This window comes from Sprattus sprattus (assembly GCF_963457725.1).
Source record: "Sprattus sprattus genome assembly, chromosome: 5".
NCBI lineage: Eukaryota > Metazoa > Chordata > Actinopteri > Clupeiformes > Clupeidae > Sprattus > Sprattus sprattus.
Window position 1 is genome coordinate 16,712,983 of NC_137924.1, and position 13,988 is coordinate 16,726,970.

Below are 13,988 nucleotides of genomic sequence, written 5' to 3' on the forward strand. Positions count from 1 at the left end.
GGTAGAGGGGGGGGTTGAGCACTGCATGCCCCCTTCATCCACCCCACCCCACCCCACCCCACCTACTCCCCTGACTAGCGGGGGGGACGGGGATAGCCGAGCTTCTCTGTGTTGCGCATAGCACCATGGCCCAACATGGCGCTGCGCTGATGGGCGCTTTCTCCACCCTCAGCTCGGGCTTGTGCAATGGGGAAGCGTTTGCGCTGAAGGTGATAACCCTTTTGTTTTTGCCTGTAATCCATCACGCCGCCTGTCAGGCTCAACAGCGACGGAGGGCCCTCCCGAACGGGCCCTTAATCTGACAGGCCGCGAGCACACGTGAGTGCGCGCCGCGGTGCAGCAAAGAGCCGGGGAGGCACATCAAAGTGCCGCGAGGCTGCGGCGGATTGATGCGCCTTTGCCTTCCTGTTTGTATCTTCATACCAGCGCTGACACCTCACGCCGTTGGAACTTTAAAGGTTGTGTGTGTGTTTGTGGTTGTGTTTGTGTGTCTGTGTGGGGGGTTGGCTATGGGGGAGGGCCCCTGCTTCGTCTGAGATGCTCCCCTGCCAACCACGCCCCCCCCCCCCCCTCCACTCCGGTGCCTACCCTCCTCAGTTCACAGACACACACACCACTCCACCTGACTGACGTTAATGTGCGTAACCTTTGTAAAGGCAGAGCCTGAGTGACACGCGAGATTACATTACAGGAATATATTTGATGGCGGGAGTGTTTACGTGTTTGTGTTGTGGTGTGTGTGCGTGTGTGTGTTTGTGTGTGTGTATGTGTTTGGGGCTGTAGGGATTCGCCAGAGAGCCGGAGACATTGACAGCTTCTCACTATGAGTGTCTGACTTCATCAGAGTCGATTCACGTGAAGGGGGAGATAGGACGGCAGACATTCTAATAGGCAACAGATTCAAAACTCATATAATCACAAGCCATCAGCTCATACGCACACACACTCGGAGACGCCTGCCTTTTTATTCATCTATTTGCTTATTCATTTCTGTTTAATTTCTCTTGTTTGCTTTGGAATGATAAAGTGGCAGAACCACACTTAATGACAGGAAATAGGACATAATTACAAGAAATGCAAGACTGTTTTCAGTCTACAGTGAATTCTTGTGCAGGTTATACAAGTTCAAAGAAAAAAGAGAGAGAAAGAAAGAACAAGCAAAAAAAAAGAAGGAGGCCTGAATAACAATGCAGGTCACTGGAGAATTTTCCAGATGTTGCTCCATATGTGGCTCTGACTCCGACTCTGTGAGCAGAAGGAGTCGCCTATTTAAAACAATAGCTGCAGAGTCAACCACATGGCAAAAAAAATGGATCGGTAATGATGTGGGGATATTTACATGCCAGCTGACAAGACGTGAAATATACTGAACATCACACTGTGGAATTTGAAAGATTTCTCCAAGACACTGCTGCATTATACAGCTGACAAAATCAACTGAATCGCCGCCATTTGGAACAATCATAAACACTGAATACAATGGGAGAATGCTGCTCGTCTCTCCTCTTCAACGATCACCTGAATCTAAACACAAGTGTTTGCCCTGTCCCAGTGTCACCTCCTTTACCTGCTAAATGGAGAAGATGAAATATTTCACATGGTTATAAAAAAAAATAATGACCAGAGAAATTTGCTGCTTCCTCACCTCTCTCTCTCACCCTATTTCAATTTCTGATTGACCTCAACACTCTCACCTCAGCTGTCCCCACCAGCAGCGCCACCAAGACGCATTATCAGTGCTGCAGTTTTTAAAATATTCAGGCCAGATTAACCACAATCACAGATCTTCATTCATTTAAATACATATTTTTTTTTGCAGCTGTGCGTGTGTATGTGTGTGCTTTAGCATAAACTGCTCATTACCCTGTCAGCGTGGCGTGGTGTGGCATGACTCGGTTTCTGCCACCAGCCGAGTGCCCAGGTTCCACAGCTCATGAAAAAAAAAGGCCCCAAACACACAAGCGCTACATTTATAATAAAGCGTGGGACCTGTTATTTCAATTGACCTCCGTCACATCAAGCTGTCAATGATCTCAGCCGAGGACTCAAAGTTTCACCGGCCGGCCGCCGAGGACTTCATGATAATGGGCATTTGTTTCAGAATATGGCCTTTAGGAAAAAGGCAGCTGCAGCAGAGCGGGGTGAAAAAACGCAAATGATGTGATAGAGCATTTAGCCCAAGTGCATTTTTTGTTTTAGGAAGGAGAAAAAAAATTGGGTAATAGGTAGACAGCCAGGAGCACTTATGGAAATTGTCAAATGCTAAAGATGGATGCCTACGGTCGGGCTGCAGAACAATTTCAAAAAAATAAAAAAAAAGAATAAAAAAGCTCAAGGGCCAACAGAAAGCCCAGCGCACTCTGAAGGCATGTCATTTGACCTCTAATTGCAATGAATGTCAAAGGACCTGTCAAATGTGTTACTGTTTTTTTTTTTACACTTGCCAAAAACAAATGTGGGAGAAAAATGACCTGTTATTGTCAAATCTCCACTGTCTGAACCACTGAAATCAACGGCCATGATGGGAGTAAACAACCAAGAACAAATACTGTGTGCTGACTTTATGGCAGACTGATATATAAAAGATATTTCAATCATTTATGTAAGGAAGTATAGAAGAAAAAAAACTGGCGTTTAATCATACTGACAGAATCTGATATATTGTTATTTTGGTCTGTTGGCATGTGTTAGTGCCGTCTCATGATGTGTATGGCTTGTTTATATGAGCGGAGGTTGTCGTATGATTGACTAAACTCCTTACTAACACTGTACAGTTCCATTATAACTGCTCCGTCGTCTCCAACTGCTGATTGGGATTGAGTCATTTCACGCGAGTCATTTCACACGACTGGAAACGTCACCGGTGAAAATAAACTCATTTCCCCCTCGACTTCCATCAGCCGCAGACACCACTTGCCCGTAATCACCAGCAGTGGTGTCTCGTTTAATTTCGGGATTGTCCGTGTAATGAAGTGGCAAACGAGGAGAAGAAGAAGCCTGCGTTCGCACGGTCGCCTATTCCAGGGTGGCTGTCTGAGCAATGAAGCCAAGGAAGCACTGATCAGAAATGGTGTGTCAGTATCAGTCACGACTGGCGCTGTTCTGCTCATCAAAGGGAGAAGTCAATTACGCAGCATGAAAAGCACCTTCCGCTTGTTGTTTTTCTTGAACAAAAAAAGAAAAGCCTTGAGGTAGCTTGCGTAAAAGGCAGACTGGAGGAATAAACATAACGCGGGTGAAGTAAATATGGGGTGTGTCTACGGAGGCACTCAGACTCTCGGGTTTAAGGGGGTTTCACAGTCCTCATGCATTAAAACCGCTGCCACTTAAAGACATGTGGTGAATCCACCATCCAGCCCGGAAATATAATTACTGGCACAGGGAGAGAGTGAGAGGGTGATGGTGACAGAGAGGGACAGAGATCGTCTTTTCTTCTGGCGAGTTAAGACTGTGTGTGTGTGTGTGTGTGTGTGTGTGTGTGTGTGTGTGTGTGTGTGTGTGTGTGTGAGAGAGAGAGTGTCAGTGAAAGGGATGGAAAGACAGAGAGAGGGAGAGAGAGAGAGAAAGAAGGAGATGAAGAGAAAAAAACACCTTACTCACACCTTACTCTTGGCTCTTTACAATAGCCTTCCATGCATGGCCTGCAATCTCAGGCAGGAGACACACACACACACACACACACACACACACACACACACACACACACACACACACAAACACAGGCCCTGTCATTACTCCTTGTTAACGGAGTGTTAACGTTCCAGTGCGTTTTAAAGGTTTGTTCACTGCTCTTGGTAAAAACATTAGGGATGGCTTGGCAGACTCTGCGCTCAGAAAGTCACACTTAAGATGCTGCCCAGCACCAATAAATAACCCATAAGGCAAAGCTCAGGCTCCCTGTCTGAACGAACGATGTGGGTTCAATGTGTTAACCTCTCCTCACAGAGGTGTGAACCTTCACCAGGTTCTCAGCTTTTCTCTAGTCCCTGTCTGCTCCCGTTTTTGACTCCTCTCCTCCCCTCCTCTCCTCCCCTCATTGATGGAATGCTGTTCCTTCAGCTTAGACTGAATGCTGCTGTTCTGTTTCCTGGTACCATTGCAAGGCAAAAAAGCAAGTTAAACTATCCTTTTTTTCATCTCTCCCCCTCCATCCTCTACTTTCCTCTATCATTACCCTCTCAATCAGCACCCCTTGTCCTCCTGGGTTCCCTCTATAGGGTGGTCTAAAACACATCACACACACACTCCTCTCCTCTCCTCTCCAGTTCACCTCCCCTCTTTCGCTTATTGCAGATTTATCATCATATGCCTATCCAATGGGTGTTTTATCATCATATGCCTATCCAATGGGTGTTTTATCATCATATGCCTATCCAATGGGTGTTTTATCATCATATGCCTATCCAATGGGTGTTTTATTATCATATGCCTATCCAATGGGTGTTTTATCATCATATGCCTATCCAATGGGTGTTTTATTATCATATGCCTATCCAATGGCTAAATCAAACGTGGCCGTGCAAAATATTCACAGAGCAGCCACAGCCCGTTACAATCAGACAACACGAGCCCCTCGACTCTTCATTTCATACCTCTGGGCCTCTGATCAACCCCCACCCCCCACCCCCCACCGCCCCATCCCCCAACCCCTTCCACACCAGAGAAGAAGGCCGCCACATGCCTCTGCTCCGCGGCCCTCGCCTTGATCCACGGGAAGGAAGTGTAAGTGGAGGAGAAGTGGGAGAGACGGGTGAGAGACCCCCGGTGTCAGAGCGGGGAGCCAAGTCGGGGCGAGGAGACGCGGGTGGAGTGGAGAGGAGAGGAGAGGCACGGAGCAGAGCAGTGAGGAGCGGAGGAGGCCAGATGAAATTTGCATGTTGCATCAGAAAAGGCCACGAGAGCCGCTTTGATTGTCAAACCACCAGCTAAAAAATACATCAGTCTTCAGCTCTGACAAGGGGGCCGTGAGGAGGAAGAGGAAAACTTCACACATGAAGTAAATGCATTCATGAAGACACATACACACACACACACACACACACACACACACACACACACACACACACACACACACACTCTGATGAAGTCTTTCTGTCTTTGCCCTTCCACACAATTATAGAAACACACACTTTCATTATTGTTGGGACTTTACTATTCTTTCTGTCTTACTATATTCCCTTCCCTTAGCTCCCACACACTGACAGAAACACACACACACACACACACACACACACACACACTCTCTCACAGCCTGTCTTCACCCCGTGTGTCTGCAGATTGGCAGATGAAGCTCCTCAGTGTCACCTCCAATCTCTGTGATCTAAATGTATAAGAATTGATGGTGCCTTCCACCAAATGCTGTTATGGGGAACCTGGTTTGTTTATTTAATGAAGACCGTGTCAGTGCAGATCTGCGTCCTTGCGCTTGAAACCGTGGCAGGTGTTGGTGGCAGACTTCCCTGGAAACAGGGGCACTGAATTAACTAATTCAATTTACATAATACTAGCAAGAAAGGCAGAGGCCGTCCTCTCTCTGTCTCTCTGCCTCTTTCTGCCTCCCTCTCTCTTTCCCTCCCTCCCTTCCTCTCTCTCTCTCTCACTGTGCCCAGATGTCCACCCACCAGTTCTTTCACCCACTGACTGTGAAAGGAGACCCAGGCTGGAATAATCCTGTGTTAACCCTTTAGGCAAGCTGAGAGGAAGAGGAAGAGGAAGAGGAAGAGGGAGAGGGAGAGGGGGAGGGGGCTTGAAGGCTTATAACCTGTGCCCCACACTGGGCCTTGACTGGAGTGCAAACTCTCCCTGGAAGAGGAGTGAGACTGAACAGCACCCTGGTTTAAAGTCCTGTTGGCATCTCGGGGAGCACTTAGCATCACTTCGTGTTTCTGGTTAATGTCAAGTGCGGTTTGAGGAGGAGAATGTTCCAGACGGCTGTTTAAAAGGACATTATGGTTGAGTCAAAAGGCTGAACAACTGTAATTTTCTAATAGTTTGTGATATTAATTTTAAGTAGATAATAATACAATTTTGATCTGTAGTGGGATGACTATGATAATTAAGATGAAATGGTTATATTAAGACAATATGAGATTCATGGGAAGTTGAACTTTAAACAGACTAAAATGAAATCCTTTTTAACTACACTTCCCACAGTTCTTTGCTCCAGGACAGCTTAAATTATGTCATACAAAAGTTCTAATGATTTGGGAGTGTGTATGAACTAGTGTGAGGTCCAAAGAATAATGAGACCTTTGAGTGAGGAAAGCCCCCCCAAGCCAAACAGACACACACACACACCTAAATATACCTACATACACTCAGACAAATGCACACATACAGTAGACACACATAGACACATACAGTACAAACACACACACACACACAGACACACACACACACACACACACACACACACACACACACACACATACACACACACAAACACTCACACACACACACACACACACACTTCCCCTCAGTGGCGGTGTTGGCAGCTCCACGATCCCACTGTGTACATTTCAAATGATTCAATTGGGTGAATGAGCATATGCTCGCCTCCGCGTCATAAGGTTAAGTTATGCACGCTGTAATTTGATTTTGCTCTTGTTTATTGAGTTTGAAAGACGGCAAAATGCAATACGATACAGACTTTTAATTTTGCGACCTTTTCCTCGAATGTTTCCCTGGCTCTGGACGATGATGTTTTCTTTTTTTCACAGAAGGCTCGTCTGTTCCTGTCACAGGGGTGTTGGGGTGTTGGGGGGAGTGGGGGTTGGGGGAAGCGCTTGGCGTTCCAAATGTTAAATGATGATGAAAGCAACTCGTCCCCGAGCACACAGGCCCTCATCTCGCTCTCTCAGATGTTGCTCGGCCTGCGTGTAACCCGCGGCGTGAGCGCAGCCAAAGTCCAAGTGCAACAGTGAAGTGGTGGTCCAAAGGCAGTTGCTCAAATGCAAGAGAAAAAAAACACACACACCAATTTTGAATGAAGAAAAAATGTATGACGTTTGATGAGCTATTACAGCTTCCTTTAGCCTACTGTGTGACCACCAATAATGTTTACTGTGCAAAGAGAAGGGTTGCTAGAAATGGACTGCTGAGGGGTCCATTTTGAATCCCACAGTAATCAGCATGTTCTGGGGGAATCCCACAGAATCTACCACTAAGAAAATACATCAGGGACAATCACACAGGAAAACTACTAATGACTTGCTTTACTTTATCTATGGACAGAAAGTACATGTCATCACTGGTTTGTGAGACACACACATAGATGTGAGAGATATGAATAATGGGGATCGCTGCCCATCATCATCTCAGCGTGACCTCTCTTTCTCTGGGTCAGATCAACCATGGGTGCTGAAATCTGGGGATCACAAAGGTCTCTGAATGAGTAGATGTTTGTGTTTAAGCACTAAAAATGGCTAACCCCGTACCCATGCCACCCCACCAGCAGTTAACCCCCACCCCCACCCCCACGCTCCCCCAGCACCCCACCCTGCAGCTCTGTCACTGAAGAGTGGCTGTCGATCGCTACGTCCTCATGTCTCATCTGCCACATTCTGATGCATGTTTGTGATGTTTACTATTAAATATTGATAGACATCTGGTGTCCCATTCATCCCCAATCAAACACCAGGCAGTCAGTGGAGAGGATCCAGCCTCACGCTCTGGCTCTCTCTCTCTCCCTCTCTCTCTCTCTCTCTCTCTCTCTCACTCACACACACTCTCGATCTCCCTTATAGTATCACATTAACTCTCTCTCTTCCTCACACATACACATTTTCTCACAAATACACAAACTCTCTCTCTGTGTTTCTCTTTCTCTCAGACTTCCTCTCTCTCTCATACACACTCAACATACGCACACATACACATGCATGCAAGATACACACTAACACTCAAACACACACACACCCACACACACTCAGAGAGAGAAACACACACTTAAGACATGAGAGCCCACCACTTTGCCTTACCGTGAGTCATTGGTCCTGTCCTGCCATAGCATGCTTTCACTGTTATTCTCCATGAATAATTGCCTGAAAGGCACAGGATTTTGGCAAGGCACTGAAAGCATATTAGCACAGCCCGGCACAGGAAGAATATGTGCTTGCCTGACAACTTTGCTAATACAGACTAGGGAGAAAATGTGTGCCGTGCACTGGGGTGGGAGAAGTTGTTCTGGAACGAAACAATCACAACATTGTTTGGTCTACGGACTGAAATTGGTTGCTCTCAGCACTTCATATTCAGAAGTAGGATCATATGGAAAAGGAGACCGGGGCCAGAGGAGAGAGGCAGGCCCATATGAGATTAGTGAAGAGGAATGCAACGCTGCTTTTAAGATTTTAAGAGGGTTTACTCTTAAAGGTACTCTTACCCTAAAAAAAAAGAAAGATGAAAACAAATGTAGCTAATGTTTTCGAGTTAAGTGTATTGAGTGTGCGCAGTCCGCTTCCAAGATGACTGTGAGCATATGAAAATGGAGACCCTGATGTTTAAAAAACGGTAATTCAGCATAAACTGTGAAAAAGAACTTGTGCGCACATGGGGATTGATGTATTTTCAACAATCCTGTTCTCACCACAATAGGTTTAATGTTGGGCATGTCTCAGATATTTTTATGCGGTCAAATTGAAAACATGTGCTACACTGAAACTTCCGTGAGCAGGAGAGAGCGCCAGAGAAAAACTCTCTTATTAACGAGAAAACCCAACAAACGACAAGTGAGGGTTCACAAGGCCTAAACTGAGAGAGGGGGAAATCAAAACAAGACTATTTTGTCTTTTCTTAATTATTCTGCGCTAGGAGGGATGTACAAGCTCCTTTTGTTTTCTCGTCAGCCGACGCATGTAGAGGTAGGGCGATCAGACAGGCATATTATGTACATTCGCGCGTCTATGTGTTGCCTGCGCATTCGTCTGTTTGCGACACGCAGCCAGAGCCTGTGGTGAGACGGGGGAAGAAAAACAGCTCTCACGCTGACACAAATCAAAGTGGCATAGAGTAGCGGCAGAACCCACAGTTTTTTTTAAAAAACGATGGAGCTCTTTAGATTAAGAAAAAAAATACACAACAGTGTGGCAAATGGTCGACCCCGCGCCAAGCCCTAATCGCTTCAAATGAAGTAATGAAGGAGACGCCAGCGATGCCAGATATCTCTCTCCTGTTCAGCAAGGTGCAGCACTTGTTTGTGTGAATGTCTGGCAATTAAAAATAATTGGGAAGCAGGTTTGCCTCTAAATCTTCCAAGAGTGCCAGTTATGATCTAATGAAGCTTCATTAGGCATGCTGAAGGCAGAGAGAGCCGTATGACAACGGCAATTAGACGGGATCATAGGCAAAATCATTAAAAAATACCCTGGCTAAGATTAGCTTTTTCAGTTAATGACCAATTCATTAGCTAATTGATTTTTTATTAGTTACAGGCAAAAAAGGCCTGTTTGCGCTTCTGCGCCGCTAATTAACAGCATTTAGACCATTAGTCAATCAGCTAATTTTCGGGAAAACAACTTTTGAGTGGAGCATAGCTTTGAGGGCTTTGGGCCATTTGTTTGCCATGCACGGTGTTCATTTTTTTTTAATTGCCAGGGTATCTTATTTCCAAGCGGTGGTGTGTGGTTGGCAATGTGGCCTAATGTTTCGAAATTACTGGTTACACAGACCATGTGATTATATTTCATTGGTGTTGGGGTTCATGTTTGGGGGGGGGGGTCAGCTGTGTGTAATGAGGGGCCCTGGATTCTGGTGCTCCGTTGGGAGATTTGTTATGGTTTATATTTAATGTGACAGACAGAGCCTTCAATCCTCCATTCATCCTCCTCTCTCACCTATGGATCACAGGTGGCAGGCAAATTGAGACGGAATGAAATTAATTATTGCTTGTGGCCGCAGAGATGAACATTTTTGACTTCTGAGCAGCCTTTCCTCTGATCAGCTGTCGGAGAGCCTTTTTGGGGGTGGCGGTGGCAACATTTGGGATTCAACCCCCTTGAAGACATTCAAAGTGAACGGATGCATGGGAGCCTGTAATATTCATTATTTAGAGGAAATGGACATGATTAAATAGCGTCTTTAATGTTTGGGTAACACATTCAATTAATTCACATTCATTCTAATTTTCGCTTTCACAAAGCTGTGTCATGAACGCTATGAATGTAAACTCTGGGCCACACAATAAAGCTCTCTGCATGGTGTGCTAACATTGTTTTTATCCAGTTCAGCTCACCAAAATGATTGAAGTGTGAATAGACCTGGCGGACATATTGTCTGGTCATGGCCAAGAACGTTCAACCTCAAGAGTTAAGGGTCAAAGTGATCACACTCAGAGACACTCTCTAATGAATAACTGCAATATGGACCCCTTCGGGAAAAATCCATTTTTCTTCTCCCACCTTCTCTTTTCTTCTCTTTTTTATTTCACTCATTGTTTTGATCTCCCAGTGCCTCAAATGAAGCCCTCTCCCACATGGCGCCCTGTGTTTACCCAGTTCCAGAGTGTTCAAAGCACTGTCTATGACAGGTGGTTTGATTGCAAGGCGATTTATAACATCCCCTCTTTCAGCTAACCCAACAGGATTGAGTCTGTCTCACACCCTACCAGTCTTTTGGAGAGAAAAAAGAGAGCAGCAGGGAGAGAGAGAGAGAGAGAGAGAGAGGGAGAAAAAAAGAGAGATGGAAAGAGAGTGAGAGAAAGACAATGAAAGAGAGAGAGATTTAAAGACAGAGATAGAAAGAGAGAGAGAGAGAGAGAGATTTAAAAGGGGATTGGGCGAAAGACAGGTAGGCAATGAACTCTAAATTCATTGGCTGCTGTTAATGCGGCAGGGGCCAGGATCGGATGGGCTGCTGTTGGAACAAAAGGAGACAAGCGTGGGATGAGAGGGAGTCATTTGGCCCATCAAAGCCGGTCCCCTTCCAATAGACACTGCCCCAGGGTGCTTCCTGAGTGCCTCCTGAATTACAAACAGAGGTGCTCACATACACACACAAGTATACACACACACACACACACACTCACACACACTCACACACACTCTCTCAAAAACACACACACACACACACACACAGTATCTCTGAAACACACACAACACACATACACTCACATCAACATACATCCAACTCAACCAACCCTAAAACAACCCAGTCCGGCACCAACCCAACACTTCCCAATTCAACCCAACCAAGCCCAAACCAGCCCAACCCAACTGCCCTGTCCATACAGAGCAGAGCCGGGGGCCCTTCCCTAATCTCCTGTCCCTGTCCGTAGTGGCTGAGCGTCTGAATGCAGGCAGCTCAATGGAGCCTCTGCAGCCCAGGGGGACAGGGCCCCGGCGTGACAGATGGGGCTGACTGGTGCCTCTGCTCGGGGACGCATCCACAGATGGTGGTGTCAACCACCCCTCTACCCTACCACAACCCCCCCCCCCCCCCTTCCCAACACACACACATACACCTACCCCCCCCCCCCCCCCTGGTTGCCCCCCCCCCAACTACCACCAAGGCTCTCTTTCACCGTCCCCCTCACAGACTCTGTCACCATCCCCATGCTGAGGAGGAGGTGAGGGGAGAGAGGTGCAGGATGTGAGGCTCTTCAAACTGTTGCTCAGAGATTCACCCATGTGTCTTTCATTAAAACACGCAAATACACGAGAGATCAATAGATAGCCTAGCAACCTATCGTGAATTATCTACCAAATGGTTTTCAGTTTAACGTTGCCTCAGAGAAAATAAAGAAATTCATTAAAAACATCAACCACATGGGCTTAGCATTTCAACAAGCATTTTTGAGATTGCTATCATATACATGCGAATGAGTAAACAACAAAAACACTGAAACAAAACAAACCCTGAGCATCAGGTGGGGGTGGGGGGGGCCCACGTGCCACTGGCACTTATCCCCTCACCGACCCTGTGCCACCCCGCACCCTGCCACCACTCCAGCACTCCCAGCCTGTCGCCATAGCCTCTTCATCAGGGCCCTGCCACTCCACATCCTTACGCTAATTAATCCTAATGAGACGAACCGGGGCCATCTCTCTCTCTCTCTCTCTCTCTCTCTCTCTCTCTCTCTGAGGCTAACGCATGTATCAGACCCACTGCAAATGGCCACAGCTACCATCTCTTTTATTTCCTTTATTCCCTCATGGAAGGGATACAAAAAATATATATATATGTATACAAACTAAAACAAACGCTTTGAAAAAAATAAGACGAGAGAGAGAGAGAGAGAGAGAGAGAAATGCTTTAATGGAGTGATTGAGTAAGTGTAGTCGTCTGCATAAAAGCTTGTCTGAGGCCAAGGCAAATGGGTTTGCTGTCTCGAGCTGACGCTAGAGACCCCCTCTGCCCCGTGGTAATAGGGAAGCTAACATGCACTCAAAGAGACACTTACAGTAAGCAAAGCCCATCGGTCTCTGAAGACATTGTTAACATGTTGGGGGGCATCGTCCACTAGGGGAGAAGGCGATACATCTCCACATTAGCCAAATTAATGGATGCTACGGGCACAGAAACACTGGAGCTGGCTGAGGCGGTGGCCGCGGAGCATGATGCAACTGTACAGTTTTTGGATCTTACTGATCTGGGGGTCTCTGATGTGTGCAGATGGTGTTTGCTCTTAGAAAACCAACCAACCAATGGAAAAACAAACAAACAAACAAAAAGACACCCCATTTAAATGCTGCAATATTTAGAACTACAGAACTATGGAGAAATAGATATAATACACCAATTGAGTTCCACTACATTTGAAGTGTAATCTTTAAATTAATTCTGACAATTTAAAGGTTTGATCCAGCTACAACTCATGTCCTTGTAGCCCATCACACACAACCAAAGACCAACAGACACACACACACACACACACACACACACACACACACCGATCAATAATCCCTCTGAGACGACTGTAAGCTTCAAGCTTATCTACAAACATAAAGATAAACTGCCACATTGTGCATCTTTTATAATTTTTATGGTATTTTGACGGTATTGATTTAAGCATATTGCACTCGACCATCTTATTTCCCTTGGGCTCGAGAGCCTATTAGCCCTGACATCATCAGGAAAGGCCTCTCATGGAATTTCACCCTCTTACACTTCTTCATGTTGCTGTAAATTCACAGACGTTGAGCCACAAGAAAAAAAGTTGCCATCATTGACTATTTACAATGGGGAGGACCAACAAAAAAAATGAGGACACCGACCTGAAAGTCACCCAGTTCATGGCCATGAATGATCAAGTGCTCTTGTTGTCATGGTCTGTGTGTGGTTGTTACGGCCACATGTGTTTTGTGTTCTTTGTTTACCACTTCCTTCCCTTTCTATAGCTCCACCCAGGTTGTGCTACACTTGATTGCCAGATGAGATGCACCTGACCAGGTGATTAAGCAGCAGTTAAAGACTCCAGTTTCCTGCTGCAGAAGAGGAGGCTTCTAGCTTGGGGACTGCTGGTCTTGCTGGCTCTCAGCCTGGGATTTTGTCAGGTAGTTTTTGTGTATTTGTTTATATCTATAAATGGATTTGATGCTTTTAAAAAGGTGTTTCTAGCAGCTAATTTGGGTCAGTGGTGGAGGTTGATGGTAGATTATTATAAGGTTGATGAAGTGTCAACACATATCTTGTTGTGATCAATGTCATCCTTGCTCTAAAATAGTTCATGGATCCATATTATGTGTACCTGCCATCCATAGTACATGGACACAGCACCGTATTCATGGCACTTAGAGCGTGTAACTCAGTGCCACGCCACAAAAACTGTACGCTAAAAAAAATCAGCTTGTAAGCATTATGTGCAAAACTAAACAACAGTACAAGATAAAGGTTTGTAATGGAAGCTATCCATTACAATGTTATTTAAGGGCCCTGTGAAAGGCAGAAGCATGAACATGAACTATGAACCATGAAAAGCCAAGGACAGTGTTAATAATGCAAGATATTATTATTAGTATTCTGTTACACTGAACTAGACACCGGTCCTGTTA